This window comes from Trichechus manatus, unplaced genomic scaffold (assembly GCF_000243295.1).
Source record: "Trichechus manatus latirostris isolate Lorelei unplaced genomic scaffold, TriManLat1.0 scaffold00073, whole genome shotgun sequence".
NCBI classification, from domain to species: Eukaryota; Metazoa; Chordata; class Mammalia; order Sirenia; family Trichechidae; genus Trichechus; species Trichechus manatus.
In genome coordinates this window covers 8,217,614-8,228,626 of record NW_004444009.1, presented here as the reverse complement: position 1 = coordinate 8,228,626, position 11,013 = coordinate 8,217,614, and positions in this window count along the sequence as shown.

Below are 11,013 nucleotides of genomic sequence, written 5' to 3'. Positions count from 1 at the left end.
CAGACTTAATGGTCTGACTGAGACTGGAGGAACCCCAGAAAACATGGCCCCCGGGCTATCTGTCAACCCAGAACTAAAAACATTCCCAAGGCCAACTCTTCAGGCAAAGATTAGACTGGACTATGGGACATAAAATGATACTTGTGAAGAGTGTGCTTCTTAACTCAAGTAGATACATGAGACTAAACGGGCAGCTCCTGTCTGGAGGTGAGATGAGAAGGCAGAGAGGGTCAGGAGCTGGTTGAATGGACATGGGAAATCAGAGGTGGAAAGGAGGACTGTGCTGTCACAGTATAGGGAGAGCAACTAGGGTCACATAACAATGTATGTATAAACTTTTGTATGAGACACTAACTTGAATTGTAAACTTTCACTTAAAGTACAACAATAAAATAAAAAGAAAAAAACATTTTATCTAATTATAATGCTCAACATGAAGCCATGTCTAATTACTTATATTGATAAGTTACCTTCATACAGCATACACAGCATTCTATGCTCAATGGAGTAATAATATCTCCAAGAATGCTACAAAGAACCTTCAGTGAATCTTCAGAAGTTTGGCTAATTCCAAGTGGATCAAAGGAATAGGCTACAATGGTCAGAAACACTGAAAAGAAACCAAAGTTTTATGAGAGTCCACAAGGTGCAATTTGATGCTTGTGTCTTGAACATGCAACTAGGATAGCATCTAACGTCTTGCTCAAAATAGCCTCTGAGACATTATCAATACGGCAAAAGGAGAAAATAAGCTTCATGGTAAAGGGATAATTACTGACCCTATGAAAGTTATTAATATAATTTTTCAAATGTTTCCTAAATATTTTACTTATTCAATAAACATTTATTTGTGTCTACTCTGAAAAAAAAATCTTGCAATACATTCCTTTTTCTTATTAGTGAAGTGGTGGTTCATAGGGTAAATTTGTTCATTCATTTATTCATTTGCTCATGTACATATGTACTTATTCATTCATTCAAGTAATTATCACTTACTATGTGCTTCCTAACTTGATTTTCCACTTCTAATGACTTTTAATTTAAATTCTATTGTCAAGTTTCATTTTTCTTGGGAGGCAACCCAGGGCGAGGCTCATAAGAGACAAAGTGAAATTGGCTGTGAAAATGGTCACTCCAGCTGCAGGCCAGGAGGTGGGAGGGATGATATCCAAGCAGTTGGAAACCATCTGGTAGGAAGCTAATTCAATGATGACACTCACCTAAGGAACTTGACTATTTGTCTAAGCCTCCAGTGGGAGTGATCCCTGGCCCCTTAATGGGCTGAAACCATCTCAAGTGTTATGAGAGAATGGAGATTTCAACATGTGTGATGGGAAAGCTGAATAAGATCTTTGTTTGGGCAGCTAGCAGGCCTCCTTCTCTTTTCTTTACTATTGTACTGTGACCAACAATTACGTGTTTGATTTTGTTATAACTTAAAAATTATCATGATCAGTGTGGAATGATGTCTTGTAAATGTTCCACATGGATGCAGCTCCACATCCTCAGATCTCTCAAAGTATTTCTGGGGGATTCCAATCCCTCATTCAAACATAAGTTCCATTTTAGGACTGACCTCAAATCAAAGAGTTAGTTGCAGACTCCCTGGAAGAGACTTCAGCCTCCTCATAGATCAGGGTATGTGAAGCAGTGCTGAGCTTTGGTTGGTTGGTTGGTTGGTTTCCATTTTTAGTTTACTTTTTGGAAGGCTGGTAAACTTTTACAAATATCTGGTGGCATGAGTGGGGAGAGAGATGTCAGGAAGGAGGATTGTACACCCCAAACCAACTTCTGACCTCATTTTTTTAATGGACAGTGATCTGTCTCGGAAGAAGACTAGGGTAAGTCAAATTTGTATGTGTGCGTGGGCATGTGTGTGTGTGTGTGTGTGTGTGTGTTGGAAGAGGAAGTAGTATGGCAAGAGTGTGTGTTTTTCCAGAGATGTAGATGTGAAGAATGTGTGTTGAGTGTGTGTGTGTTATCTTTTTGTAGAGAAGACAGTTTATGAGTGAGTGGGTATGATGCAACAAACAGGTAACTAATCACCAATCCATGCTAAGAAATTTGCATTTTGCTTGGCTTACCAAGTGGAATTTTCAGAGCGCTAATCTTTGAAGTATATGGAGAAGAGTGATTTCAGCTAGGATAAAGAGAGGTTATAGACAACAAAAAATCTAAGCAGGAAGAAAAAGGTGTTGGTGAGAATGTGGAGAAACTGGAAGACTTGTCCATTGCTGGTGAGAAAGTAAAATGGTGTAGCCCCTGTGGGAAACAGTTTGGCTGTTCCTCAAAAAACTAACCATAGAACTACCACATGACCCAGCAATGCCAATCATAGGTATATACCCAAAAGTCTTAAAATCTTGGACTCACACAGCTACTTGTACACCAATGTTCACTGCAGCATTATTCACATTAGCTAAAAGGTGCAAACGACCCAAGTGCCCATCAGCAAATGAATGGTCATATATACAAAATCTAGTATATACAGACAATGGAATATCATTCTGCAATAAAGAGAAATGAAGTTCTAATACATGCTATGACATGGATCAACCTTAAAAACACCATGCTGAATGAAATAAACCAGACACAAAAGGACAAATATTGCATGATCTCAATTATATGAAATATCTAAAATAGGCAAATGCATAGAAACAAAAGTAAATTCATGGTGACGGGGACTGGGGGGCGGGGAGTAGAGGGGAATGGAGAATTATTGTTTAAAAAAGAAAAGAAAAGAAAAAGTTACTCATGTAATTATTTGTTTAATGTCTATTTCCACAACTAGCCTGCCTATTATAGTGGTATCTCTAATGTTTACAGTGACTGCACATAAAAAAAAAAAAAAGGCAAGAGAGGGAACGCCTATGGGTGGCACAGTCTCACCTAGGCAGTAAGTAGCAGAGCCTGTGCCCTTCTCGTCCACCATGATAAACAAGGATGCTCATGGGGACAGGCCACCCATATAGGAGGGTGATACATACACTGGAGTTGGTCCCAGATACTGCTGGCAAATGGGCATGCAGACACCCAAGTACTGCCTTCCAAGTAGTTTTGCCCGTGAGTACCCACTCCGCCCCTCCACTTTCCCTCCTCCTGCATTGTCATTCCAACCACAAACGCTGGATCAGGAGATTTTCCTACTCGCTGCGACACTCTGTGGCAGTCTCACTAGACAGCTGTAATAACATCATGGACCAGCTTTCTGGGTGTGTGGTCTGTGTAGTCACACAGGCACTTGTGTTTAGAAGAGCCCATGCTTGGTTCAATGCTCTGCTGTCACCATCTTGAAATTTTTGATAATTTTCTAACAAGGGCCCTGCAAGTTATGTCACCAGCCCCGCTTGCAGAGTCAAGAGGATGCTTCTGGCTCTGGGCTCCCCAGCTGTGTCCTTTGGAACAAAGCGGGTCTGTGAATCTCTTTAGGTCTGCTATCCATCTGCCATCTCCCTACTACTACAGGAAATGGACCTAGAAAGCCAGAAGTGAGGAGAGCTATTGTAATTTATTACTAGCGCTGGTAGGATGGGGGAGGGGAAGGCACAGAGGAAGACAGGGAGTGTTGGGACTGAATGAATCTTGATTAGGGAAGGTGACAAGAAATGGCTCTCAGAACAGGACCCAAGCCCAGGGACAAGTACTGTTCAGGGGGGCAGAGGCCAACCGCCTGGTGGATGGGCTTCCATGGCTGACTCTCCTTTCCCCAGCCCAGCCCAGGCCTTGGCCCAAATCCTGGGGAGACCAGAGCCCACAGGCCTTATATGGCTCATCCTCACCTGGCTTGCCTGAGGTTTGAGATGCTGCCAAGGACAGAGCCTCTTTCTGCTGCTTCTGCATGCTCTGTGCCAGCACCCTGCCATGCCACCCTGGCCTCATCGTTCCTGAAAGGAGCAAGCTCATCAAACAGAAGTGAACTCAGGGTCTTTGCTGGTAACTAGTTATTAGTCTTATTAACTGCCATCAAGTCAGCCTAGCACTAAACCAAAACCCAAATCAGTTGCCGTTGAGTCAATTCTGACTCGTGGTGACCCTATGTGCTACAAAGTAGAACTGTGCTCCATAGAGTTTTCAATACTGTGATCTTTCGGAAGCAGATCACCAAGCGTCTCTTCTGAGGCACCTTTGGGTGAATTCAAACCACCAACCTTTTGGTTAGTAGTCAAGCACTTAACCATCTGCTCCACCCAGGGGCTCCCAGCCTAGTACTTAAAAAAAAAAAAAAACTCGTTGCTATCGAGTCAATTATAACTCATAGCAACCCTATAGGAGAGTAGAACTGCCCCATAGGGTTTCCAAGGAGAGGCTGGTGGATTCAAACTGCTGACGTTTTAGTTAGCAGCCACTGTGCCACCAGGGCTCTGTAGTACTAAACCCAAAAACCAAACCCGTTGCAGTGGAGTCAATTCCAACTAATAACGACTCTATAGGACAGAGTAGAACTCCCAAGGAGCACCTGGTAGGATGGAACTGCCAACCTTTTGGTTAGCAGCTGTAGCACTTACCCACTACACCACCAGGGTTTCTGTAGTACTAGCTGCTATTAATTGAGCATTTGTTACATACCAGGCATATTCTTACACTTCATCTTCAACACAGAGCTGTAAGGTAAGTTATATCATTCTCCCCATTTCCTGGATGAAGAAACAGATGTCCAGGGGGAGTATAAAACTTTCCAAGGTTGACAGACCTCATATTTGCATCCAGGCTTTTCTGACAATAGAGACCAAGCTTTTTCCCATTGTGTTTTATTGTCTCTCTAATATCTACCCATCTCATTGGGCTATTGGTGCATTCTTTTAATAAAGTTTTAAAAGCTCTTTATATAAAAATCCAAGGTATAGCAGTGCCTCCTTCTGACATAGTTTATTATTATGTGCTTTTGTGTCTAATATGAACTCTACATCAGTTATAGAGGCATACATACGTGTGTTGGTCCAGGTCTTCTTTGCCTACCTTGCCTACCAGCGACTCATGCATGTGAACAATAGAAGGGGGCTCCTAGGTAGTTACTACAATTGCCAGTTGCTGTCCAGTTGATTCTGACTCATGGCGACCCCAAGTGAGTCAGAATAGAACTGTATTTTCAATGGCTAATTTTCCAGAAGTAGATCACTAAGCCTTTCATCCAAGGTGCCTCTGAGTGGACTCAGACCTCCAACCTTTCAGTTAGCAGTGGAGCACATTAATCATTTGCATTACCAGGGACTCCCTAGGTAATTAGTCCTCTATAATCTTGAAAGGTCGCTATGAGTCAGAATCGACTAGACAACAACAGGTTTTGGAATCTTGAGAGGAGGAGACCTGGTGGCGCAGTGATTAAAGTGCTTGACTGCTAACCAAAAAGTTGGAAGTTCGAACTCACCAGCGGCTCCCCAGGAGAAAGATGTCACAATTTGCTTCCGTAAAGATTATAGCCTTGGAAACCCTATGGGGAAGTTCTGCTCTGTCCTGTAGGGTCACTATGAGTTGGAATTGACTTGAGGGCAGTGGATTTGTTTTCTTGGGGGGAGGGGTTTAATCTTGAGAGCAGAATAAGATAGTCGTTTCCATGTCTCTTCAAATGATGCATTTACTCCTTTCTCAACCTACTTGCTCACACCTAATCAATGAGAACCTTTAAAGAATATGGGGGCAATGATGATGGCTAACATTTATTAACCACACTTCACTGGTATTCCTCATTTAATACTCTCAAGGGCCCTAGGAGGTACTATTGTTCCTTCCATTTTTAGGTGATAAAAGTGAGGCTCAGAGAGGTTAAGTGCCTTGCCCAAGTTCTTGCAGCTAGACATGGGGAGTCATTTATTGACTGATTCATTTAACAAGCATTCTTTGAGCACCTGCCATACGCCAGACCCTGCGCTGGACACAATAGTGAGCAAAACCAGCACTAAGCCTATTCTTGCAGCATCCAGTAAGGAGACAACATGAATCAGGATGGCCAGGGAAGACTTCCCTTAGGATATCCGATGTGTGACCAAGAATAAACTAGGAAAAGAGGAGATGGAAGAGAATTTCAGTTGAGGGAACAGTATGTGCAAAGCTTGTGGTAAAACAGAGCATGGCCAGTTTAAGAAATTGAAAGAAGTTCAGTAAGACTGAAGTGGACAGAAGGAGCGGGGTATGGAGCCAGATAAGCCACAAGAAGAATGGGGTCAGACCTTGTAAGGCCTTTTAAACCTTTAGTCTTTCTCCTAAGATAATTGAAAGCCATTGATGAGTTTTAAGCCAAGTGACAGGATCCAGATTATAATTTAAGAAGATCATGTTGAGTGCTGTGTGGAGAACAGATTGATGTAGGGCAAGAATGGAGATGGGATGACCAGATAGCTAGCTATTGTAGAAGTCCAAGAGAAGGAAAATAGTGATTTGTGGGTGGTGGCAGAGATGGAAAGAAGTAGAAACATTTGGGAGAGAGTAAAGAGATAAAGGGATTTGATTATGATTAGGTGGGGAAAATGAGAAAGAGAAAGCTTTCAAGGATTTTAATTCAGGTCTATTAGTCTTCAAAGGCTGCACTTTTAACCACTACCCCTTAAGCATTTGATTATTCAAGATTAAGTTCAGCTATAATAGGAAACTCCAAATAACAATAACTCAAACATGATACAAATTTATTTTTTATTCACATGCCCAGAGGTAATCCTTCCTTGGCTAGTTTGGTGTTCCACCATGTTAAGTGTTCAGGCAGCTTCCTTTTTTTGCTCTACCACCCTTAGCACACAGCTTCCGCTGTCTGGTCCAAATGGCAGCTTGAGCTGAGACATTACATCTGCATTCCAGACAGTAGTAGAGAGGAGGAGGGGGAAGGGCATGTCTCCTTCCTTTGAGAGCATTTCTTGGAAGCCACGTACCAAACTTCTGCTTACATTTCATTTACCACAACTTTGTCATTGGCCGTATTAGCATAGGGGCTGAGAAATGTCACCTTTGTTTTGGGCAAGGCAGTGTCCAGGGTAAAATCAATGGTTCAGTTACTAAGAAGAAGGGAAGAATGGATATTGGGAAACAATTAGCAGACTCAACCACAATTACTAGCCCTAAGTCTGTGCAGTGCCAAACCACACTGAATGATGAAAAGTTGAAAGCAGAGATTTGAATATATGAAGTAAGTTTTGCTAGGTCTCAATATTATATGCACATATTTTGATGTTCCATTTTTGTCCAGTTAGATTGTTTACAAAGTTAAAAATACCTTGAATGTAAAATGGTGTAGCTATTGTGGAAAACAGTTTGACAGTTCCTCAGAATGTTAAATATAAACATACAACCCAGCAGTTCTGCTCCTAAGTATAGAAAACTGAAAATATATGTTCATGCAAAAATTATATATGAATGTTCATAGCGGTATTATCCATAATAGCCGAAAAGTGGAAACCACTCAAATGTCTATCAACTGAAAAATGGATAAAAACAAAATGTTTATGTCTATGCAATGGCATATTATTCAACAATAAAAAGGAATGAAGTACTGATACATGCTACAACGTGGATGAACTTTAAAAACATCATGCTAAGTGAAAGAAAGCCAAAAACAAACAAAATCCATTGCCACTGAGTCGATTCGAACTCATAGCCACACACAAAAGGCCACATATTGTATGATTCCATTTTAATGAAATATCCAGAATAGGCAAGTTCATAGAGACAGAAAGACTAGGTTGCCAAGGGTTAGGGGGAATGGGGAGTGACAGGTACTAGGTTTCTTTTGGGAGTGATGGAAATGTTCTGGAATTAGAGAGTAGTAATGGTTGCACATCTTAATACACTGAATTGTACATTTTAAAATGGTGAATTTTATGTTACATGAACTCTGTTTCAATAAAAAAATACATGCCCATCTTTGGTTCCACATGTGGTTCTTAAAAAAAGAAAAGACAAACAAACAATCCCATAAATATATATTTACATATGTATGTGTGTGTTATAAAGGTTTGGTTAAATCTGATACTTATAAACAACACAGATTAATTCTGGCATTTGATTCCATGACCTCAGAATCATGGTATTTCAGTTATAGGGAGCCAAACATTTGTTTTTTGCCTGGATTTTAAGTTTTCTAAGGATGCCCATCAACTCACATCTCTGCACAGTTTTGGAAAATTGAGGTGGTGAGATCACTGTTGCTGTGGGAGTGTATCATTTATCTATTGCCGTGTAACAAATTACACCAAAACTCAGCAGCTTAAAGCAAGCATTTATCGTCTCACAGCTGCTATGGGCCAGGAATCCCCAAGGGGCTCGGCTGGGTGGCTCCAGCTCAGAGTCTCTCAAATGGTTGAAGACTTTACTGGACAAAAAGATGGACAGAACCTAAGTGTCCATCAACAGATGAATGGATAAGCAAATTATGGTAGAAGCACATAGTGGAATACTATTCAACAATAAAGAACAATGATGAATTCATGAAACATCTCACAACATGGATGAATCTGGAAGGTATTATGCTGAGTGAAATAAAACAATCACAAAAGGACAAATACTGTATGAGACTACTATTTTAAAAACTCAAGAAAAGGATTACACACAGAAAAAAACATTATTTGATGCTTACGAGGGAGGGGAACGGTGCGGAGGGGAAATCACTAACTAGATAGTAGATAAGTGTTAACTTTGGTGAAAGGAAAGACAACACACAGTATAGGGGAAGTCAGCACAACTTGACCAAGGCAAATCCAGGAATGTGCTTTTTAGTTCAATCAAGTATAGGAGATTAAATGGGCAATATCTGCCCAAAAGCAAAGATGAGAAGACGGGAAGGGACAGGAAACCTGAAAAAATGGACACGGGGAACCCTGGGTGTAAAGGGAAAGGGGGAGAGTGCTGACACATTGCAGGGATTGCAACTAATGTCCCAAAACAATTTGTGTATAAATTTTTTAATGAGGAACTAATTTGCACTGTAAACTTTCACCTAAAACACAATTAAAAAAAAATAAAAAGACTTGACTGGAGCTAGGGCATGTATGTGTAAGGTCCCTCACCTGGCTCTTGGTCAGGACTTGAGGTGCTCCTTGTGTAACCCTTTCCATGGGGCTGCTCACCACACAGTTTCCCCATGTGGCCAGTGACCCGAGAGAGAGTGACTGAAATGGAAGCTTCCGTGTCTTAACCTAATCTCAGAAGTGACATCACCTCACTTCAGCCATACTCTATTAGTCTCACAGAGACCAACCCTGGTACAATGCTGAAGGGGACTGCACAAGGGTGTGAATACCAAGAGGCAGGGTCAGGGGGGCCATCTTGGAGGCTGACTCCTCCAGGGAGATAACAATACTCAAGCTTAACAGACCCAGAAACCAGAAACTCAGAGGGATGTTTCCCAAAGTGCTGTAAATCAGCCAAACAGGGCCCAGTGTGGATACTGTAAAGTGAAGGCCACATCTGCCCAGCTGGAGTCACAACCTGAGATCCAGCTGTCAGTGCTGCTCTGGAGCTGTCTCTGAGGGTGGCACACACAAGACAGAGATACTCTACCCAGGACGAGACCTCTCAGGGTCTGCTCTGCCACTTACCTCCCCTGTGAGCTCAGACAAAATTCACTTTCCCTCTCCTGGCCTCCACTTCCTCATTTATAAATGGAGACAATGTGAGACAATGTGACAATGTGACTCACCACTACCACCAGCTGTCGTTGAGCTGATTGTGACTCATGGTGATCCCATGTGTGTCAGAGTAAAACTGTGCTCCATAAGATGTTCAATGGCTGATTTTTCAGAAGTGGATCACCAAGGCACCTCTGGGTGGACTTGAACCTCCAATCTTTCAGTTAGCACCCAGGAACTCCAACAATGTGACCAGAGCAGCATTTTTCAATGTGTACTCTCTGGGCCCCTTAGAGATCCAAAGATGTATGATTTTATCAGGCTTCCTTATAGACTTCATTTGGGAAAAATCTAAAAGTGTGTCACTGCATAAAAGTTAAAAAAAAATCAGCAACAAAGTAAGTTTGAAAACCACTGTGCTTTGTGAACTTAAGCTCCCTCTACGTCTTCAGTCTTGAATTTCCTGATCTCAGATCAGTAGAACCTTGGCTATGGGATCACCCTCAGTCATGCCGAACGTACGTAAGGGATCTGCAGTTATGTTCCATCCTGTGGTAAGCTTACCAGAGGGAAATGGCTCTTGCATCGGACGCTCCAATAATTGTCATTCCATCATTTTCTTGTTGCCTGGAAGGGGCGTAAGCGTAAAGGAAGGGCTGTGTTGGCGATGTTGACCCAAGGCCAACATTCCTGGTTGGAAAGTGAGGGATTCAGCCAGTCATCGAGCTTGGTGCCCAAGCAGAGAGGCTCTGAGGAAGGAGCACAGGATTTGGAGGAGACGTGTGTGTGAGAAAGGGCTCTGCCTCGGAGCCCTCTTAGCTCCACTTTCTTCACCTGTATTGTAGGGATGGAGTCTCTGAGTGGTGCAAATTGTTAGTGCACTCTCTGCTAACCAAAAGATTGCAAGTTTGAGTCCATCCAAAGGCACCTCAAAAGAAAGGCCTGGCAATCTATTTCTGAAAAATCAGCCATTGAAGACCCTATGGCGTACGATTCTACTCTGGCACACATGGGGTCGCCATGAATCTACTCGACAGAACTAGTACTGGTAATGGTGGGGATGACTGTAATCATCTCACAGGTTGTCTGAGACAATCAAATGATATAATGACATTCACTTAGAATATGTGTGAAAAATGTAGTGCCCCAGGACCCATACCTCACGCCATATACAAAAACTACTTCTAAATGGATCAAACACCTGAATATAAAGCCTAAATTATAAAGTTCGTAGAAGAAAAAATAGGACCAACACTACAGGCATTAATAAATGGCATTAACAGGATACAAACTATAACCATAAACTCACAAACCCCAGAAGATAAGCTAGATAACTGGGATCTTCGAAAAATCAAACACCTATGCTCTTCAAAAGACTTCACCAAAAGAGTAGAAAGAGAACCTACAGACTGGGAAAAAATTTTTGGACAGTACAAGTCAGACAAAGGTCTAATCTCCATAATCT